The 20,423-nt window shown below is 46.8% G+C and overlaps 1 protein-coding gene across 5 annotated transcripts in view; it reads left to right on the forward strand.

Moving 5' to 3' along the window:
* The window catches only part of LOC122943635 (suppressor of cytokine signaling 1-like), a 192,267-nt gene that overhangs the window by 24,892 nt on the left and 146,952 nt on the right, over positions 1-20,423 (forward strand). Inside the window, exon 2 of one of the 5 annotated variants that reach the window (XM_044301529.1) lies at positions 18,879-18,935. The exons of the other annotated variants lie outside the window; for them this stretch is intronic. The gene's annotated coding sequence lies outside the window, so the exon portion shown is untranslated. The remainder of the gene's footprint in view (positions 1-18,878; positions 18,936-20,423) is intronic. 5 annotated transcript variants of the gene reach the window in all.

Consider the following 20,423-nt stretch of genomic DNA (forward strand, 5'->3'; position numbering starts at 1 on the left):
ACCCCACATTTTGTACCCATTTCCCCCAAATACGGCAACACCCCATATGTGCTCAAAAAATGATGTATGGCTCACGGCAGGGAACTAGAGTCAAATAGCAAAATATGGATTTTGCTGACCTCAATTGGCAGACATTGATTTTAGGTGCCATGTCGCATTAAAAAAATTCCTGAGGTCCCGAGAAATTATGTGATCCCATTTTGGAAAGAGCACCCCCGTACAAACATTTTAAAGGGATTCTGTCACCAGGTTTCACCCCCTCCAGATAAATATATGGTTATGTTCAGGGAGCTTTAACCATTCCTAATGTGGTCTTATAAATGTAATCTGTAGGCTCATTTTGCTAAAAATACGCTATTACTAACCTGTCATTCATCAAAATATGGTGCCCAAGGGGATGTAAATGGCTCCAAGCTGCCGCCCGCACCCGCCGCCGTTCGTGCCCAGCGTCGCCTCATAATCTTCTGTGACGCCTCCTGCTCTCTCTCCCTCCCCCCGCCTCCTGCTGTAAGATTGCTGTGATGCCTCCCGCTCTCCCTCCCTCCCCCCTCCTCCTGCTGTAAGATTGCTGGGACGCCTCCCGCTCTCCCTCCCTCCCCCCTCCTCCTGCTGTAACATCGCAATGTTACAGCAGGAGGAGGGGGGAGGGAGGGAGAGCGGGAGGCGTCACAGCAATCTTACAGCAGGAGGAGGGGGGAGGGAGGGAGAGCAGGAGGCATCACAGCAATCTTACAGCAGGAGGAGGGGGGAGGGAGGGAGAGCGGGAGGCGTCACAGCAATCTTACAGCAGGAGGAGGGGAGAGGCGTCACAGCAATCTTACAGCAGGAGGAGGGGGGGGAGGGAGGGAGAGCAGGAGGCGCCACAGAAGATTATGAGGCGGCGCTGGGCACGAACGGCAGCGGGTGCGGGTGGCAGCTTGGAGCCATTTACTTCCCCTTGGGCACCTTATTTTTATGAATGACAGGTTAGTAATAGCGTATTTTTAGCAGAATGAGCCTACAGATTACATTTATAAGACCACATTAGGAATGGTTAAAGCTCCCTGAACATAACCATATTTTTATCTGGAGGGTAGGATAACTAGTGACAGAATCCTTTTAAGTGGTGGAAAGGGTCTCACAAAAGGCAGAAACAGTTGATTTGAAAGCACACATTTGTGAAAAAGAAAAATTACTAGCAGACCCCACTTTTTCACTTTCATAAGGGGTTAAAGGAGAAAATGCAACCCAGTATGTGTTTCCCATTTTCTTCCCATTCAGGAAACACCCCATATGTGCTTGTAGCCTGCTGTATGGGCGCACAACAGGGCTCTATATTCAAACTAGTCAAGCAGCAAAATATGGATTTTGCTGACTTGAATTGGCAGACATTGATTTTAGGTGCCATGTCGCATTAAAAAAATTCCTGAGGTCCCCAGAAATTAAAAACCTCAAGACCCCATTTTGGAAAAAGCACCCCCGTACGAACAATTTAAGGGGTAGAAAGGGCACTTTTGACCTAACGGGTGTTTCACAGAATGAATATGTAGTGGTTGGTGAAAAGTGGATATGTAAGCTCAGGGGTGTGGAAATTTAAAAAAAAACTACTTGTCGAAGGACTAAAGCGGGGTCTCAATCTACTTGTCCCTCATGACAATCTACTTGTCCTGATACAAAAAGTAATTTAAAATCAAAACCATATTTAAGTGAATCCCTTTAATGTACATGCCATACTGGGGCAGTGAATCCCTTTAATATACATGCCATACTGGGCCAGTGAATCCCTTTAATGTACATGCCATACTGGGCCAGTGAATCCCTTTAATGTACATGCCATACTGGGCCAGTGAATCCCTTTAATGTACATGCCATACTGGGCCAGTGAATCCCTTTAATGTACATGCCATACTGGGCCAGTGAATCCCTTTAATGTACATGCCATACTGGGCCAGTGAATCCCTTTAATGTACATGCCATACTGGGGCAGTGAATCCCTTTAATGTACATGCCATACTGGGGCAGTGAATCCCTTTAATGTACATGCCATACTGGGCAGTGAATCCCTTTAATGTACATGCCATACTGGGCCAGTGAATCCCTTTAATGTACATGCCATACTGGGCCAGTGAATCCCTTTAATGTACATGCCATACTGGGCCAGTGAATCCCTTTAATGTACATGCCATACTGGGCCAGTGAATCCCTTTAATGTACATGCCATACTGGGCCAGTGAATCCCTTTAATGTACATGCCATACTGGGCCAGTGAATCCCTTTAATGTACATGCCATACTGGGCCAGTGAATCCCTTTAATGTACATGCCATACTGGGCCAGTGAATCCCTTTAATGTACATGCCATACTGGGCCAGTGAATCCCTTTAATGTACATGCCATACTGGGCCAGTGAATCCCTTTAATGTACATGCCATACTGGGCCAGTGAATCCCTTTAATGTACATGCCATACTGGGCCAGTGAATCCCTTTAATGTACATGCCATACTGGGCCAGTGAATCCCTTTAATGTACATGCCATACTGGGCCAGTGAATCCCTTTAATGTACATGCCATACTGGGCCAGTGAATCCCTTTAATGTACATGCCATACTGGGCCAGTGAATCCCTTTAATGTACATGCCATACTGGGCCAGTGAATCCCTTTAATGTACATGCCATACTGGGCCAGTGAATCCCTTTAATGTACATGCCATACTGGGCCAGTGAATCCCTTTAATGTACATGCCATACTGGGGCAGTGAATCCCTTTAATGTACATGCCATACTGGGCCAGTGAATCCCTTTAATGTACATGCCATACTGGGCCAGTGAATCCCTTTAATGTACATGCCATACTGGGCCAGTGAATCCCTTTAATGTACATGCCATACTGGGCCAGTGAATCCCTTTAATGTACATGCCATACTGGGCCAGTGAATCCCTTTAATGTACATGCCATACTGGGCCAGTGAATCCCTTTAATGTACATGCCATACTGGGCCAGTGAATCCCTTTAATGTACATGCCATACTGGGCCAGTGAATCCCTTTAATGTACATGCCATACTGGGCCAGTGAATCCCTTTAATGTACATGCCATACTGGGCCAGTGAATCCCCTTGATGTACATGCCAGTATGGGGAAGTCCCAGTTCCCCCCCCCCCCCCCTATTCATGGAGGGTGAGTGGCTGGAAGTTGGAACCTGACAGCACTCCTATTGACACTTCAATGCCAGGGAGAAGAAGCAGAGCGGCAGCCTGACAGCAGAGCATAGCTGACCCAGAGCAGTCACCACACACACTACCTGCTGGGCTATCTATCACGGCACGGGCTGCCACCATGACAGGAGCTCCTACTACAGCCGCTGACTAACGTGTGCCTCCGCTGGGAGCTGACTTCCGGCCCGTGGCGCCCGACTTCCGGCCTGCACAGGAGCGCTGATAACTAGTGATGGGAAGTTCGGATCTTTTAGGTGAATCGGTTCATTTGAATCAGCTCATTCAAATGAACCGATTCATGAATCGGATCTTCGGTTCACTTGCTGAGTCACTGACTGCTGAGCTGACTCGCAAGTGAACCGAAGACTCCAGGTGCCGATGCGCATGCGCAGATGCTATGCAGTCGATTCACAATCACTTGCTGCTGCTGCTGACTCAGTGCAGTCGGCTCTTCAGCTCTCTAATTAGTAATGAGTGAGTCAGGATCAGGAAGAGTGATTTATTATAGGGATAGTGAAGGGAAGCTGAGGCTGACGCTGGACAGGAGGACTCAGGACAGGAGTCAGAAGCTGTCACTGTGGTGTGCAATGTGCATTGTTACCCACAGTGACAACAGTCTGACACTGAAATTTGTACAATGAACCAAGTGAAGTGATGTGAACCCACCCTTAGCTATATAGCTACTTAACTGAATGAGATGCCTTTAACATATATATCTCCTGACAAGCCAATTTGATCCTAAAGGGTTAATTTAATTCAACCTGTAATCTAAACTCTTGTGTCATCTGTCACTTCTCCTATCCCTTAACCTCCTCCCGTCACACTAACGCCGAAAGGCGTCAATGCTGCGGCGCTCCCAGGTCACACTAACGCCAATAGGCGTCATCTCGCGAGACGCGAGATTTCCTGTGAACGCGCGCACACAGGCGCGCGCGCTCACAGGAACGGAAGGTAAGCGAGTGGATCTCCAGCCTGCCAGCGGCGATCGCTCGCTGGCAGGCTGGAGATCCGAATTTTTTAACCCCTAACAGGTATATTAGACGCTGTTTTCATAACAGCGTCTAATATACCTCCTACCTGGTCCTCTGGTGGTCCTTTTTGTTAGGATCGACCACCAGAGGACTCAGGTAGGTCAGTACAGTCGCACCAAACACCACACTACACTACACTACACCCCCCCCCCCCGTCACTTATTAACCCCTTATAAACCCCTGATCACCCATGATCACCCCATATAAACTCCCTGATCACCCCCCTGTCATTGATCACCGCCCTGTCATTGATCACCCCCCTGTCAGGCTCCGTTCAGACGTCCGTATGATTTTTACGGATCCACGGATACATGGATCGGATCCGCAAAAAGCATACGGACGTCTGAATGGAGCCTTACAGGGGGGTGATCAATGACAGGCGGGTGATCACCCATATACACTCCCTGATCACCCCCTGTCATTGATCACTCCCCTGTAAGGCTCCATTCAGACGTCCGCATGATTTTTACGGATACATGGATCGGATCCGCAAAACACATGCGGACGTCTGAATGGAGCCTTACAGGGGGTGATCAATGACAGGCGGGTGATCACCCATATACACTCCCTGATCACCCCCTTGTCATTGATAACCCCCCTGCAAGGCTCCATTCAGACGTCCGCATGCGTTTTGTGGATCCGATCCATGTATCCATGGATCCGTAAAAAATCATGCGCATGTCTGATTGGAGCCTTACAGGGGGGGTGATCAGTGACAGGGGGGTGATCACCCTGATTACCCTGATCACCCCCTGTCATTGATAACCCCCCTGTAAGGATCCATTCAGACGTCCGCATGCGTTCTGTGGATCCGATCCATGTATCCATGGATCCGTAAAAAATCATGCGGATGTCTGAATGGAGCCTTACAGGGGGGGTGATCAGTGACAGGGGGGTGATCACCCTGATCACCCCTGTCATTGATAACCCCCCTGTAAGGCTCCATTCAGACGTCCGCATGCGTTTTGTGGATCCGATCCATGTATCCATGGATCCGTAAAAAATCATGCGGATGTCTGAATGGAGCCTTACAGGGGGGGTGATCAGTGACAGGGGGGTGATTACCCTGATCACCCCCTGTCATTGATAACCCCCCTGTAAGGCTCCATTCAGACGTCCGCATGCGTTTTGTGGATCCGATCCATGTATCCATGGATCCGTAAAAAATCATGCGGATGTCTGAATGGAGCCTTACAGGGGGGGTGATCAGTGACAGGGGGGTGATTACCCTGATCACCCCCTGTCATTGATAACCCCCCTGTAAGGCTCCATTCAGACGTCCGCATGCGTTTTGTGGATCCGATCCATGTATCCATGGATCCGTAAAAAATCATGCGGATGTCTCAATGAAGCCTTACAGGGGGGGTGATCAGTGACAGGGGGGTGATTACCCTGATCACCCCCTGTCATTGATAACCCCCCTGTAAGGCTCCATTCAGACGTCCGCATGCGTTTTGTGGATCCGATACATGTATCCATGGATCCGTAAAAAATCATGCGGATGTCTGAATGGAGCCTTACAGGGGGGGTGATCAGTGACAGGGGGGTGATCACCCTGATTACCCTGATCACCCCCTGTCATTGATAACCCCCCTGTAAGGCTCCATTCAGACGTCCGCATGCGTTCTGTGGATCCGATACATGTATCCATGGATCCGTAAAAAATCATGCGGATGTCTGAATGGAGCCTTACAGGGGGGGTGATCAGTGACAGGGGGGTGATCACCCTGATTACCCTGATCACCCCCTGTCATTGATAACCCCCCTGTAAGGCTCCATTCAGACGTCCGCATGCGTTCTGTGGATCCGATACATGGATCCGTAAAAAATCATGCGGATGTCTGAATGGAGCCTTACAGGGGGGGTGATCAGTGACAGGGGGTGATCACCCTGATTACCCTGATCACCCCCTGTCATTGATAACCCCCCTGTAAGGCTCCATTCAGACGTCCGCATGCGTTTTGTGGATCCGATACATGTATCCATGGATCCGTAAAATATCATGCGGATGTCTGAATGGAGCCTTACAGGGGGGGTGATCAGTGACAGGGGGGTGATCAGGGAGTCTATATGGGTGATCACCCCCCTGTCATTGATCACCAGGTAAGGCTCCATTCAGACATTTTTTTTGGCACAAGTTAGCGGAAATTTTTTGTTTTGTTTTTGTTTTTGTTTTTTCTTACTAAGTCTCATACTCCACTAACTTGTGTCAAAAAATAAAATCTCACATGGACGCACCATACCCCTCACGGAATCCAAATGCGTAAACATTTTTAGACATTTATATTCCAGACTTCTTCTCACGCTTTAGGGCCCCTAAAAAGCCAGGGCAGTATAAATACCCCACATGTGACCCCATTTCGGAAAGAAGACACCTCAAGGTATTCCGTGAGGGGCATATTGAGTCCATGAAAGATTGAAATTTTTGTCCTAAGTTAGAGGAAAGTGAGACTTTGTGAGAAAAAAACAAAAAAAAATCAATATCCGCTAACTTATGCAAAAAAAAAAAAAAATTCTAGGAACTCGCCATGCCCCTCATTGAATACCTTGGGGTGTCTTCTTTCCAAAGTGGGGTCACATGTGGGGTATTTATACTGCCCTGGCTTTTTAGGGGCCCGAAAGTGTGAGAAGAAGTCTGGGATCCAAATGTCTAAAAATGCCCTCCTAAAAGGAATTTGGGCCCCTTTGCGCATCTAGGCTGCAAAAAAGTGTCACACATGTGGTATCGCCGTACTCAGGAGAAGTTGGGCAATGTGTTTTGGGGTGTCATTTTACATATACCCATGCTGGGTGAGAAAAATATCTTGGTCAAATGCCAACTTTGTATAAAAAAATGGGAAAAGTTGTCTTTTGCCAAGATATTTCTCTCACCCAGCATGGGTATATGTAAAATGACACCCCAAAACACATTGCCCAACTTCTCCTGAGTACGGCGATACCAGATGTGTCACACTTTTTTGATGCCAAGGTGGGCAAAGGGGCGCATATTCCAAAGTGCACCTTTCGGATTTTACCGGCCATTTTTTACACATTTTGATTGCAAGGTACTTCTTACACATTTGGGCCCCTAAATTGCCAGGGCAGTATAACTACGCCACAAGTGACCCCATTTTGGAAAGAAGACACCCCAAGGTATTCCGTGAGGGGCATGGCGAGTTCCTAGAATTTTTTATTTTTTGTCGCAAGTTAGTGGAATATGAGACTTTGTAAGGAAAAAAGATAAAAATAAAAAAAATCATCATTTTCCGCTAACTTGTGACAAAAAATAAAAAATTCTAGGAACTCGCCATGCCCCTCACGGAATACCTTGGGGTGTCTTCTTTCCAAAATGGGGTCACTTGTGGGGTAGTTATACTGCCCTGGCAATTTAGGGGCCCAAATGTGTGAGAAGTACCTTGCAATCAAAATGTGTAAAAAATGGCCTGCAAAATCTGAAAGGTGCACTTTGGAATATGTGCCCCTTTGCCCACCTTGGCAGCAAAAAAGTGTGACACATCTGGTATCGCCGTACTCAGGAGAAGTTGGGGAATGTGTTTTGGGGTGTCATTTTACATATACCCATGCTGGGTGAGAGAAATATCTTGGCAAAAGACAACTTTTCCCATTTTTTTATACAAAGTTGGCATTTGACCAAGATATTTTTCTCACCCAGCATGGGTATATGTAAAATGACACCCCAAAACACATTCCCCAACTTCTCCTGAGTACGGCGATACCAGATGTGTCACACTTTTTTGCTGCCAAGGTGGGCAAAGGGGCACATATTCCAAAGTGCACCTTTTGGATTTCACCGGTCATTTTTTACACATTTTGATTGCAAAGTTCTTCTCACACATTTGGGCCCCTAAATTGCCAGGGCAGTATAACTACCGCACAAGTGACCCCATTTTGGAAAGAAGACACCCCAAGGTATTCCGTGAGGGGCATGGCAAGTTTTTAGAATTTTTTATTTTTTGTCGCAAGTTAGTGGAATATGAGACTTTGTAAGAAAAAATAAAAAAATAAAATCATCATCATTTTCCGCTAACTTGTGACAAAAAATAAAAAGTTCTATGAACTCACTATGCCCATCAGCGAATACCTTAGGGTGTCTACTTTCCGAAATGGGGTCATTTGTGGGGGTTTTCTACTGTTTGGGCATTGTAGAACCTCAGGAATCATGACAGGTGCTCAGAAAGTCAGAGCTGTTTCAAAAAGCGGAAATTCACATTTTTGTACCATAGTTTGCAAATGCTATAACTTTTACCCAAACCATTTTTTTTTTTGCCCAAACATTTTTTTTTTATCAAAGACATGTAGAACAATAAATTTGGCGAAAAATGTATATATGGATGTCGTTTTTTTTGCAAAATTTTACAGCTGAAAGTGAAAAATGTCATTTTTTTGCAAAAAAATCGTTAAATTTCGATTAATAACAAAAAAAGTAAAAATGTCAGCGGCAATGAAATACCACCAAATGAAAGCTCTATTAGTGAGAAGAAAAGGAGGTAAAATTCATTTGGGTGGTAAGTTGCATGACCGAGCAATAAACCGCTAAAGTTGTGGAGTGCCGATTTGTAAAAAAGGGCCTGGTCACTAGGGGGGTATAAACCTGTGGTCCTTAAGTGGTTAATCTTATCACTGCTGCAACAAAAGCAGCCAGACAGCCTCAGTGTAAACTGTTCTACACTCTGACTCATGGCTCTTGGCTCTTTTAACTCAATGAATCGAATGAGTCACAAACTAAGTCGGATCTTTAGATTCTTTTAACTAGTGACTCATTTCTATTCTTAGACTCCCTGTACTGTGTGACTCAGACGACTCAGAGCTGCTAGTGTGCTTGCCCTGCCCCCTCAGCTCTGGTCGGGGATTGGTTGGTGGGCGGGGAGGGGAGGGGCTGGCAGAAGCCAGCTTCCACTCTAAGATCATATTACGCTCCTCCCCGTCCCTCCCTCAGGCTCCCTGCTGCCAGCGTCTCTGCATTGTCTGTGTGACTGAGCTGAGCCGTTTCAGTCAGTCAGCCCTGCTACTTGCCGCTAAGCTGCCTGCACAAACTACCTGCCCGGCGCCCGGAACTGCATGTCCCGGGCGTCGGGCGATAGGAATTCCACACCCCTGAAGCTATGCCGACTAAATCAGAGATATAAGGTGGTAAAACTACAGGGTACATCAAGGGTAAAATTACATTAATACTCCATAGATGAGTGGTAGATTTTAAAACACTCCTGCATGCACAGGCCAGGTTTTTCAGGGCAGGTTTCGCAGTGGTAAATGGTGTCTTTCCTTATCCTCCTTTTGGAACACACCCTGCATCTTTTTTGGGTCCTTCCCTTCTTTGCTGTCTGGGGGCTTGACCTGGAAAATGTTGCTCTGGTACGACACGGGCAACATGACGTCCTGAAATACTCTGGCAACATGACGTCCTGAAATACTCTGACCCTCCCCGGCCTGGATTTGAAAAATTAGGACCTTGATAACCACTTCTTGGAACTGAAGGTAAGTTTCTGTGTGGCCTGCAGACTAAAATAGCACGTACGCATTGCACATTGCCATCTGTACAATGTGTACGGCCAGCTTTTTGCACCACACTTTCATTTTCCATGTAGCACTGTAGGGCTTCATAAATTGATCTGAAAGATCCACCCCTCCCATATGCCTGTTGTAGTCCAGGATACAAACTGGTTTGGGGGTAGTGGTTGTGGTACCTCTTACAGGAGCAGGGGAGCTAGTGTTAGTGTGAATGTTGGTCAGTACAAGGACGTCCCTCTTGTCCTTGTACTTAACCACCAGCGTGTTATCATGGAGGAGAGCCCTACTTTCACCCATTCTCTAGAGAGGCCTCTCAGATTTTTGTGCACTGTGCCGCAAGCCACAGTACCTCTTGCAGTTAGGGACCTGAATAGGGGTATGCTGGTATAATAGTTATCCACATAGAGGTGGTAACCCTTCTCCAGCAGTGGGTGCAGTACAATCCCACACAATCTTCCCACTAACTCCTAGGATGGGGGGGCATTCTGGGGGTTCTATCCTGGAATCTTTCCCTTCGTAAATGCGGAACTTGTGGGTGTACCCGGAGCTACTCTCACAAAGTTTGTATATTTTTATGCAATACCTTGCCCATTTGCTAGGCAGGTACTGGCGGAATATAATCCTCCTTTTGAAAAGTAATAGGGACTCATCTACACTGACATTTTTATCTGGGTTGTACACCTCAGCAAACTTGGTGTTAATGTGGTCAATGACAGGCCTAACATTGAACAGACGGTCAAATGTTGGGTCATTTTGGGGTGGGCACTGTGCATTTTAGTGTAGGAATTCCCTAATTGACTCAAATCGCTTTTGGGTCATGGTCTTACTGTAAATTGGAGTCTGGAAGAAAATGGCAGAACTCAGATATTGTCTAACGTTTGGCTTCTTTACAACGCCCATATGCAGCATTATCCCCAAAACGTTATCATCTCTGCTGCACTTACTTCGGTCCAACCTTGCGGCCTAGTGTATGGCGATGTAGGGTTCTGATCAATGAATTGGTCGGTGTATTAATCGGTTTGGGTCACCATTAAATTTACAAAATCTTCATAGATGAAGATTTTGAAAAAATCTAGTTCAGTGACGCCCGCACTATGTATCTGTATTCCGGACCTGCCCTCAAAATCTGGAATTTGGGGCTGATAATTGTCAGGGGGTGGGGTCCATGTGGGCTCACTCTGGGGGGCTGCCTCCATTGTTGTTCTGGGGCGCCTTCTAGGGATCTGGAACAGCTGCAAATAAAAATAAATCAGTGCAGCAATTCCAGATCTTCTTCTTGCAGTCACCAGCTAAAATGGCTGCATGCAGGGAGGTTCAGCCTAGGGTTGAGCAGTGTAACGGATCTCCTGGCACCCCGACTGGGTACCTCCGTTGATGGATGCACCTAGCACTTCCCGAGGACTCCAAGCACTCCGCTCTACACCAAATCCACCACAGGAACAGCTCTTGCAAGAGCTAGTAGTTATAGCCAGGGGAGTATAGCAAATCTTCAGCGTATAGCAATCCCCAGTGTCGATCAGTTACCCAAACACCAGCCTCAACATGATGAAGGGTAACAGGAACTCTTTATTGAACACACAAGCATTGACTTATATACACATTTTCCAACAAGGATACCACTCCCGTGGACCTGGTTGGGAACTGAGGACATAACATAGCAGCAAATCTTTTACAGTTTAAACACAAAAACGATACATTCAATAAACACAATGGCATTGTCTGTGACGCAATTAACAAACAATGGCATTGCCTGTGACGCACTCAATAACAGAATAGGCATTATCTTTGACGCAATAAACAAAATACAATTACCAAAACACACTGGGCTATGACTGTGATAGAATTACCAAACATAATGGGCTAACTTAATCACTCACAGGCATAAAACACATTTTTGCCCAACACACAGAAACCACCTCAAAACCCATAATGTATACATCCATGGATAGCTCTGATCTGGGTGAACAACATATCCAAAAATCGCCCAGATCCGAGCAAGGGTTCCCGAATTCCATGGAAGTCACATTTGGCCGACCGCAAGCATGGCTTTACTGCCCAAAACTTTTCCACAGATTTAGGCTGTGCGGCCGGTCGGTCTTCTCCTTCAAAGTTAGTATATGGGCCATAATACTGAGGCAAGAGGCTGGCAAACAGGCCCCTCCAAAACCCAGTGGCAAGGTTATTTTCACCACAAGCGGTTAACCGCTGTCAGCGATATACTGTGGTATTAAGAAACAGCGATATGGCTATATTGCTGTTTCCTAATAAACGCTGTATTTTGTGACGTCATAGAAGCAGTCACATGTGCGCTGACAGCTTCTAAATCTGTGTCCACCCGCCCCTGCATCCTGCATAACAGTACTCACAACCACATTACTGCCTGCAGCGGCTGCCCCCTGCTCCTCCTAGCTGCCCATATTCATGTCTCCACCCACCGATGTCGGAATCTAATAATAGCAGAGGCAAGCCCAATAGCCAGGCGGGAAAAGTCTCTCCAATTCCCACACACAGACTTTGGCCTGCGAAGAGTGAGCGGGACAAGAACCGGCCCGGATGTCATACATAAAGGTGCTTATTATACTGGGGGGGGGGGGTCCAAAACTTGTTCATACAGTATAATATCACCTTGTGGCTACCACCATACAGTATAATGTCTCCTTGTGGCTGCCCCATACAGTATAACATCTCCTTGTGGCTTCCCCATACAGTATAACGTCTCCTTGTGGCTGCCCCATACAGTATAACCTCCTTGTGGCTGCCCCCATACTGTATAACGTCCCCTTGTGGCTGCCCCCATACAGTATAACGTCTTCTCGTGGCTGCCCCCATACAGTATAACGTCTTCTTGTGGCTGCCCCCATACAGTATAACGTCTTCTTGTGGCTGCCCCCATGCAGTATAACGTCTCCTTGTGGCTGCCCCCATGCAGTATAACGTCTCCTTGTGGCTGCCCCCATACAGTATAACGTCTCCTTGTGTTTGCCCCAAACATTATAACCTCTCCTTGTGGCTGCTTCACACAGTATAATGTGTCCTTGTGGCTGCCTCTGTCCCCATACAGTATAACGTGTCCTTGTGTCTGCCCCCATACAGTATAACGTCTCCTTGTGTCTGCCCCATACAGTTTAACGTCTCATTGTGGCTGCCCCACACGGTATAACGTCTCCTTGTGGCTGCCCCACACGGTATAACGTCTCCTTGTGGCTGCCCCTGTTCCCTTACAGTATAACGACTCCTTGTGGCTTCCCCCATACAGTATAACGTCTCCTGTGGCTGCCCCATTCAGTATAACGTCTCCTTGTGGCTGCCTCCATACAGTATAATGTCTCATTGTGGCTGCCCATACAGTATAATGTCTCCTTGTGGCTTTCCCCATACAGTATAACGTCTCCTTGTGGCTTCCCCCATACAGTATAACGTTTCCTTGTGGCTGCCCCCACACAGTATAACGTTTCCTTGTGGCTGCACCCACACAGTATAACGGTTCCTTGTGGCTGCACCCACACAGTATAACGTTTCCTTGTGGCTGCCCCCACACAGTATAACGTTTCATTGTGCTGCCGCCCCCACACAGTATAACGTTTCCTTGTGGCTGCCCCCACACAGTATAATGTTTTCTTGTGGCTGCCCATACAGTATAACGTCTCCTTGTGGCTGCCCCTCTTCCCATACAGTATAACGTCTCCTTGTGGCTGCCCCCTACAGTATAATGTCTTCTTGTGGCTGCCTCATACAGTATAATGTCTCCTTGTGGCTGCCCCATACAGTATAACATCTCCTTGTGGCTGCCCCATACAGTATAACCTCTCCTTGTGACTGCCCCTGTTCCCATACATTATAACTTCTCCTTGTGGCTTCCCGCATACAGTATAACGTCTCCTTGTGGCTGCCCCATACAGTATAATGTCTCATTGTGGCTGCCCGATACAGTATAACCTCCTTATTACTGCCCCACACGGTATAACGTCTCCCTGTGGCTGTTCCTGTTCCCATACAGTATAACATCTCCTTCTGGCTTTCCCCATACAGTATAACGTCTCCTTGTGGCTGCCTCATACAGTATAACGTCTCATTGTGACTTCCCCATACAGTATAATGTCTCATTGTGGCTGCCCGATACAGTATAACCTCCTTATGGCTGCCCCACATGGTATAACGTCTCCTTTTGGCTGCCCCTGTCCCCATATACAGTATAACGTCTCCTTGTGACTTCCCCCATACAGTATAACGTCTCCTTGTGGCTGCCCCCATACAGTATATCTTCTCCTTGTGGCTGCCCCCTACAGTATAATGTCTCCTTGTGGCTGCCCCATACAGTATAACATCTCCTTGTGGCTGCCACATACAGTATAACCTCTCCTTGTGGCTGCCCCTGTTCTCATACATTATAACGTCTCCTTGTGGCTTCCCCCATACATTATAACATCTCCTTGTGGCTGCCCCATACAGTATAATGTCTCATTGTGGCTGCCCGATACAGTATAACCTCCTTATGGCTGCCCCACATGGTATAACGTCTCCCTGTGGCTGCCCCTGTTCCCATACAGTATAACGTCTCCTTGTGGCTCCCCTCACACAGTATAACGTTTCCTTGCGGCTGCCCCCACACAGTATAACGTTTCCTTGCGGCTGCCCCCACACAGTATAACGTTTCCTTGCGGCTGCCCCCACACAGTATAACGTTTCCTTGCGGCTGCCCCCACACAGTATAACGTTTCCTTGCGGCTGCCCCCACACAGTATAACGTTTCCTTGCGGCTGCCCCCACACAGTATAACGTTTCCTTGCGGCTGCCCCCACACAGTATAACGTTTCCTTGCGGCTGGCCCCACACAGTATAACGTTTCCTTGCGGCTGGCCCCACACAGTATAACGTTTCCTTGTGGCTGCCCCCACACAGTATAACGTTTCCTTGTGGCTGCCCCCACACAGTATAATGTTTCCTTGTGGCTGCCCCCACACAGTATAACGTTTCCTTGTGGCTGCCCCCACACAGTAGAACGTTTCCTTGTGGCTGCCCCCACACAGTATAACGTTTCCTTGTGGCTGCCCCTCTCCCCATACAGTATAACGTCTCCTTGTGGCTGCCTCCATACAGTATAATATCTCATTGTGGCTGCCCCATACAGTATAACCACCTTGTGGCTGCCCGATACAGTATAACCTCCTTATGGCTGCCCCACACGGTATAACGTCTCCCTGTGGCTTTCCCTGTTCCCATACAGTACAGGGAGTGCAGAATTATTAGGCAAGTTGTATTTTTGAAGATTAATTTTATTATTGAACAACAACCATGTTCTCAATGAACCCAAAAAACTCATTAATATCAAAGCTGAATATTTTTGGAAGTAGTTTTTAGTTTGTTTTTAGTTTTAGCTATTTTAGGGGGATATCTGTGTGTGCAGGTGACTATTACTGTACATAATTATTAGGCAACTTAACAAAAAACAAATATATACCCATTTCAATTATTTATTTTTACCAGTGAAACCAATATAACATCTCAACATTCACAAATATACATTTCTGACATTCAAAAACAAAACAAAAACAAATCAGTGACCAATATAGCCACCTTTCTTTGCAAGGACACTCAAAAGCCTGCCATCCATGGATTCTGTTAGTGTTTTGATCTGTTCACCATCAACATTGCGTGCAGCAGCAACCACAGCCTCCCAGACACTGTTCAGAGAGGTGTACTGTTTTCCCTCCTTGTAAATCTCACATTTGATGATGGACCACAGGTTCTCAATGGGGTTCAGATCAGGTGAACAAGGAGGCCATGTCATTAGATTTTCTTCTTTTATACCCTTTCTTGCCAGCCACGCTGTGGAGTACTTGGACGCGTGTGATGGAGCATTGTCCTGCATGAAAATCATGTTTTTCTTACCTTGCAGACTTCTTCCTGTACCACTGCTTGAAGAAGGTGTCTTCCAGAAACTGGCAGTAGGACTGGGAGTTGAGCTTGACTCCATCCTCAACCCAAAAAGGCCCCACAAGCTCATCTTTGATGATACCAGCCTAAACCAGTACTCCACCTCCACCTTGCTGGCGTCTGAGTCGGACTGGAGCTCTCTGCCCTTTACCAATCCAGCCATCTGGCCCATCAAGACTCACTCTCATTTCATCAGTCCATAAAACCTTAGAAAAATCAGTCTTGAGATATTTCTTGGCCCAGTATTGACGTTTCAGCTTGTGTGTCTTGTTCAGTGGTGGTCGTCTTTCAGCCTTTCTTACCTTGGCCATGTCTCTGAGTATTGCACACCTTGTGCTTTTGGGCACTCCAGTGATGTTGCAGCTCTGAAATATGGCCAAACTGGTGGCAAGTGGCATCTTGGCAGCTGCACGCTTGACTTTTCTCAGTTCATGGGCAGTTATTTTGCGCCTTGGTTTTTCCACACGCTTCTTGCGACCCTGTTGACTATTTTGAATGAAACGCTTGATTGTTTGATGATCACGCTTCAGAAGCTTTCCAATTTTAAGAGTGCTGCATCCCTCTGCAAGATATCTCACTATTTTTGACTTTTCTGAGCCTGTCAAGTCCTTCTTTTGACCCATTTTGTCAAAGGAAAGGAAGTTGCCTAATAATTATGCACACCTAATATAGGGTGTTGATGTCATTAGACCACACCCCTTCTCATTACAGAGATGCACATCACCTAATATGCTTAATTGGTAGTAGGCTTTCAAGCCTATACAGCTTGGAGTAAGACAACATGCATAAAGAGGATGATTTGCCTAATAATTCTGCACTCCCTGTATAGTATAACCTCTCCTTGTTGCTGCCCCACACGGTATAACCTCTCCTTGTGGCTGCCCTTGTCCCCATACAATATAACGTCCCCTTGTGGCTGCCCCATACAGTATAATGTCTCCTTGTGGCTGCCCCATACAGTATAATGTCTCCTTGTGGCTGCCCCATACAGTATAATGTCTCCTTGTGGCTGCCCCATACAGTATAATGTCTCCTTGTGGCTGCCCCATACAGTATATTGTCTCCTTGTGGCTGCCCCACACGGTATAACCTCTCCTTGTGGCTGCCCTTGTCCCCATACAATATAACGTCCCCTTGTGGCTGCCCCATACAGTATAATGTCTCCTTGTGGCTGCCCCATACAGTATAATGTCTCCTTGTGGCTGCCCCATACAGTATATTGTCTCCTTGTGGCTGCCCCATACAGTATAATGTCTCCTTGTGGCTGCCCCATACAGTATAATGTCTCCTTGTGGCTGCCCCATACAGTATAATGTCTCCTTGTGGCTGCCCCATACAGTATAATGTCTCCCTGTGGCTGCCCCATACAGTATAATGTCTCCTTGTGGCTGCCCCCATACATTATAACGTTTCCTTGTTGCTGCCCCCATACAGTATAACATCTCCTTGTGGCTGCCCCCATACAGTATATCTTCTCCTTGTGGCTGCCCCCACACAGTATAACGTTTCCTTGTGGCTGCCCCCACACAGTAAAATGTTTCTTGTGGCTGCCCCCACACAGTATAACGTTTCCTTGTGGCTGCCCCCACACAGTATAACGTTTCCTTGCGGCTGCCCCCACACAGTATAACGTTTCCTTGCGGCTGCCCCCACACAGTATAACGTTTCCTTGCGGCTGCCCCCACACAGTATAACGTTTCCTTGCGGCTGCCCCCACACAGTATAACGTTTCCTTGCGGCTGCCCCCATACAGTATAACCTCTACTTGTGGCTGCCCCATACAGTATAATCTCTCCTTGTGGCTGCCCCACACAGTATAACGTCTCCTTGTGGCTGCCTATGTCTCCATACAGTATAATTTCTCCTTGTGGCTGCCCCATACAGTATAACGTGTCCTTGTGGCTGCCCCATACAGTATTACAGCATCCACACAGAGAATTATTATAATCAATTAATTCCTTTATTAGACATCCATCAACGGTATATCATTAAAAACATACATGAAAACAGCAATCATGGGAACACGACGGTGTTACAAATAATTGTATAAAAACAGAGAAAGCTCCAGACCAAAAAGGAAGCGTGCCCCAAGAGGAAGCGTGAAGCGAAACGATCGTCGGGCGGCTGCTTCAGACCAGTGTCAGTAAGGAAGTTGAATTGTTGCACTTATGCACTTTAATTGTTTTTTCTCCCCCTGCAGTTTCTGGCTTGTGAGGGCTGCACTCAGGGTCACACTTCCTTAATTGGTTGTAGTGTTTTATTATGCATGCTCTAGGTGCATTTTGCTACATGTGCCCCACTAATCTGACACTGCCCCAAGTGTGTATGGGGGGATACTAGTCCCTTTTTTGGTCTGGAGCTTTCTCTGTTTTTATACAATTATTTGTAACACCGTCGTGTTCCCATGATTGCTGTTTTTGTATGTTGATGGATGTCTAATGAAGGAATTAATTGATTATAATAATTCTCTGTGTGGATCTTTTTTTGAGCATTGTAGGTGATATACAATTAACTCTATGCGAGCTATTCATGATAATTACTGTTTTGGTGTTTTCCCATACAATATTATGTCTCCTTGTGTTTTTTTACTTTTAAATGGGTATTTATCGCAATATACACTCACCTAAAGAATTATTAGGAATACCATACTAATACGGTGTTGGACCCCCTTTTGCCTTCAGAACTGCCTTAATTCTACGTGGCATTGATTCAACAAGGTGCTGATAGCATTCTTTAGAAATGTTGGCCCATATTCATAGGATAGCATCTTGCAGTTGATGGAGATTTGAGGGATGCACATCCAGGGCACGAAGCTCCCGTTCCACCACATCCCAAAAATGCTCTATTGGGTTGAGATCTGGTGACTGTGGGGGCCATTTTAGTACAGTGAACTCATTGTCATGTTCAAGAAACCAATTTGAAATGATTCGAGCTTTGTGACATGGTGCATTATCCTGCTGGAAGTAGCCATCAGAGGATGGGTACATGGTGGTCATGAAGGGATGGACATGGTCAGAAACAATGCTCAGGTAGCCTGTGGCATTTAAACGATGGCCAATTGGCACTAAGGGGCCTAAAGTGTGCCCAGAAAACATCCCCTACACCATTACACCACTACCACCAGCCTGCACAGTGGTAACAAGGCATGATGGATGCATGTTCTCATTCTGTTTACGTCAAATTCAGACTCTACCATTTGAATGTCTCAACAGAAATCGAGATTCATCAGACCAGGCAACATTTTTCCAGTCTTCAACAGTCCAATTTTGGTGAGCTCGTGTAAATTGTAGCCTCTTTTTCCTATTTGTAGTGGAGATGAGTGGTACCCGGTGGGGTCTTCTGCTGTTGTAACCTATCCGCCTCAAGGTTGTGCGTGTTGTGGCTTCACAAATGCTTTGCTGCATACCCCGGTTGTAACGAGTGGTTATTTCAGTCAACGTTGCTCTTCTATCAGCTTGAATCAGTCGTCCCATTCTCCTCTGATCTCTAGCATCAACAAGGTATTTTCGCCCACAGGACTGCCGCATACTGGATGTTTTTCCCTTTTCACACCATTCTTTGTAAACCCTAGAAATGATTGTGCGTGAAAATCCCAGTAACTGAGCAGATTGTGAAATACTCAGACCGGCCCGTCTGGCACCAACAACCATGCCCGCTCAAAATTGCTTAAATCGCCTTTCTTTCCCATTCTGACATTCAGTTTGGAGTTCAGGAGATTGTCTTGACCACGACCACAACCCTACATGCATTGAAGCAACTGCCATGTGATTGGTTGACTAGATAATCGCATTAATGAGAAATAGAACAGGTGTTCCTAATAATTCTTTAGGTGAGTGTATATTGTTATCGCAATACATTTCTTAATATCGGTATCGTCTGAATATTTTTGATATCGCCCAACCCTAGTTCAGCCCTTTCCTGTGCATCTATAGCGCTGCCATTGGCTGAAGCGCTGTTCCAGCCAATCGCAGCGCTGTTAGGGGACGCCAAACACTGGAGTCCCCTGCCTGACCTCGGAGGAGATCGGTGCTGACCAGTCAGTTCCCCATGACCCCAGCTCCCCCCCCCCCCCCCGCAGCTTCCTTTTGCTTCCGGTGCTGCAATGTGTTGGTCTTCATTGACAGATCAATCGCATCGCTTGGAGCTTCAGGGGGGCGGAAGACACCATGCTGCCCTTACCCGGCATGGATGCCTACCGGTAAGAGCAGCCATGGTGCCCCGATTCCCCCGCGATCCTGCCCCAGCACCCGGCGGACCTTGTGCCGTACGTGTACGGCGCTGTTCCTTAAGTCATGTCCAGCTGTGCTGTACATGTATGGCGTGGGTCCTTAAGGGGTTAATATTGTCAAGAAATGCTTTTTAAAGGGAACCTGTCAGCAGTTTCACACTGCCTGAACAATGCTGCAGCATTCAAAGATAGCGTAGACCCTCATTTACTGATGTGCACATAATGGCAGAATTTCAGAGGAATCCAGTGCATATTGCCCGCCAGGAGAGTGAGGCTAAAAGTTGTTGAAAAGTTTCTATCGGTGCACCATATTTATCATCCTGCATGAGACACCTTGATATATCCGGGGCATTTTTAGACATACCTGTCTGAGCACGTAAAGCACCAAATGTATCAAAGGAACAATTTTGCATGTTTTGTCTTTGCACCATCTTAAAGAGGTTGTCCGGGATTGGGGACATGGGTCTACATGTACAATGGTCCCCTAAATATTACATTCATGCCTGTCCTTCCCTTACCAGACATTTCT

This window comes from Bufo gargarizans, chromosome 7 (assembly GCF_014858855.1).
Source record: "Bufo gargarizans isolate SCDJY-AF-19 chromosome 7, ASM1485885v1, whole genome shotgun sequence".
NCBI lineage: Eukaryota > Metazoa > Chordata > Amphibia > Anura > Bufonidae > Bufo > Bufo gargarizans.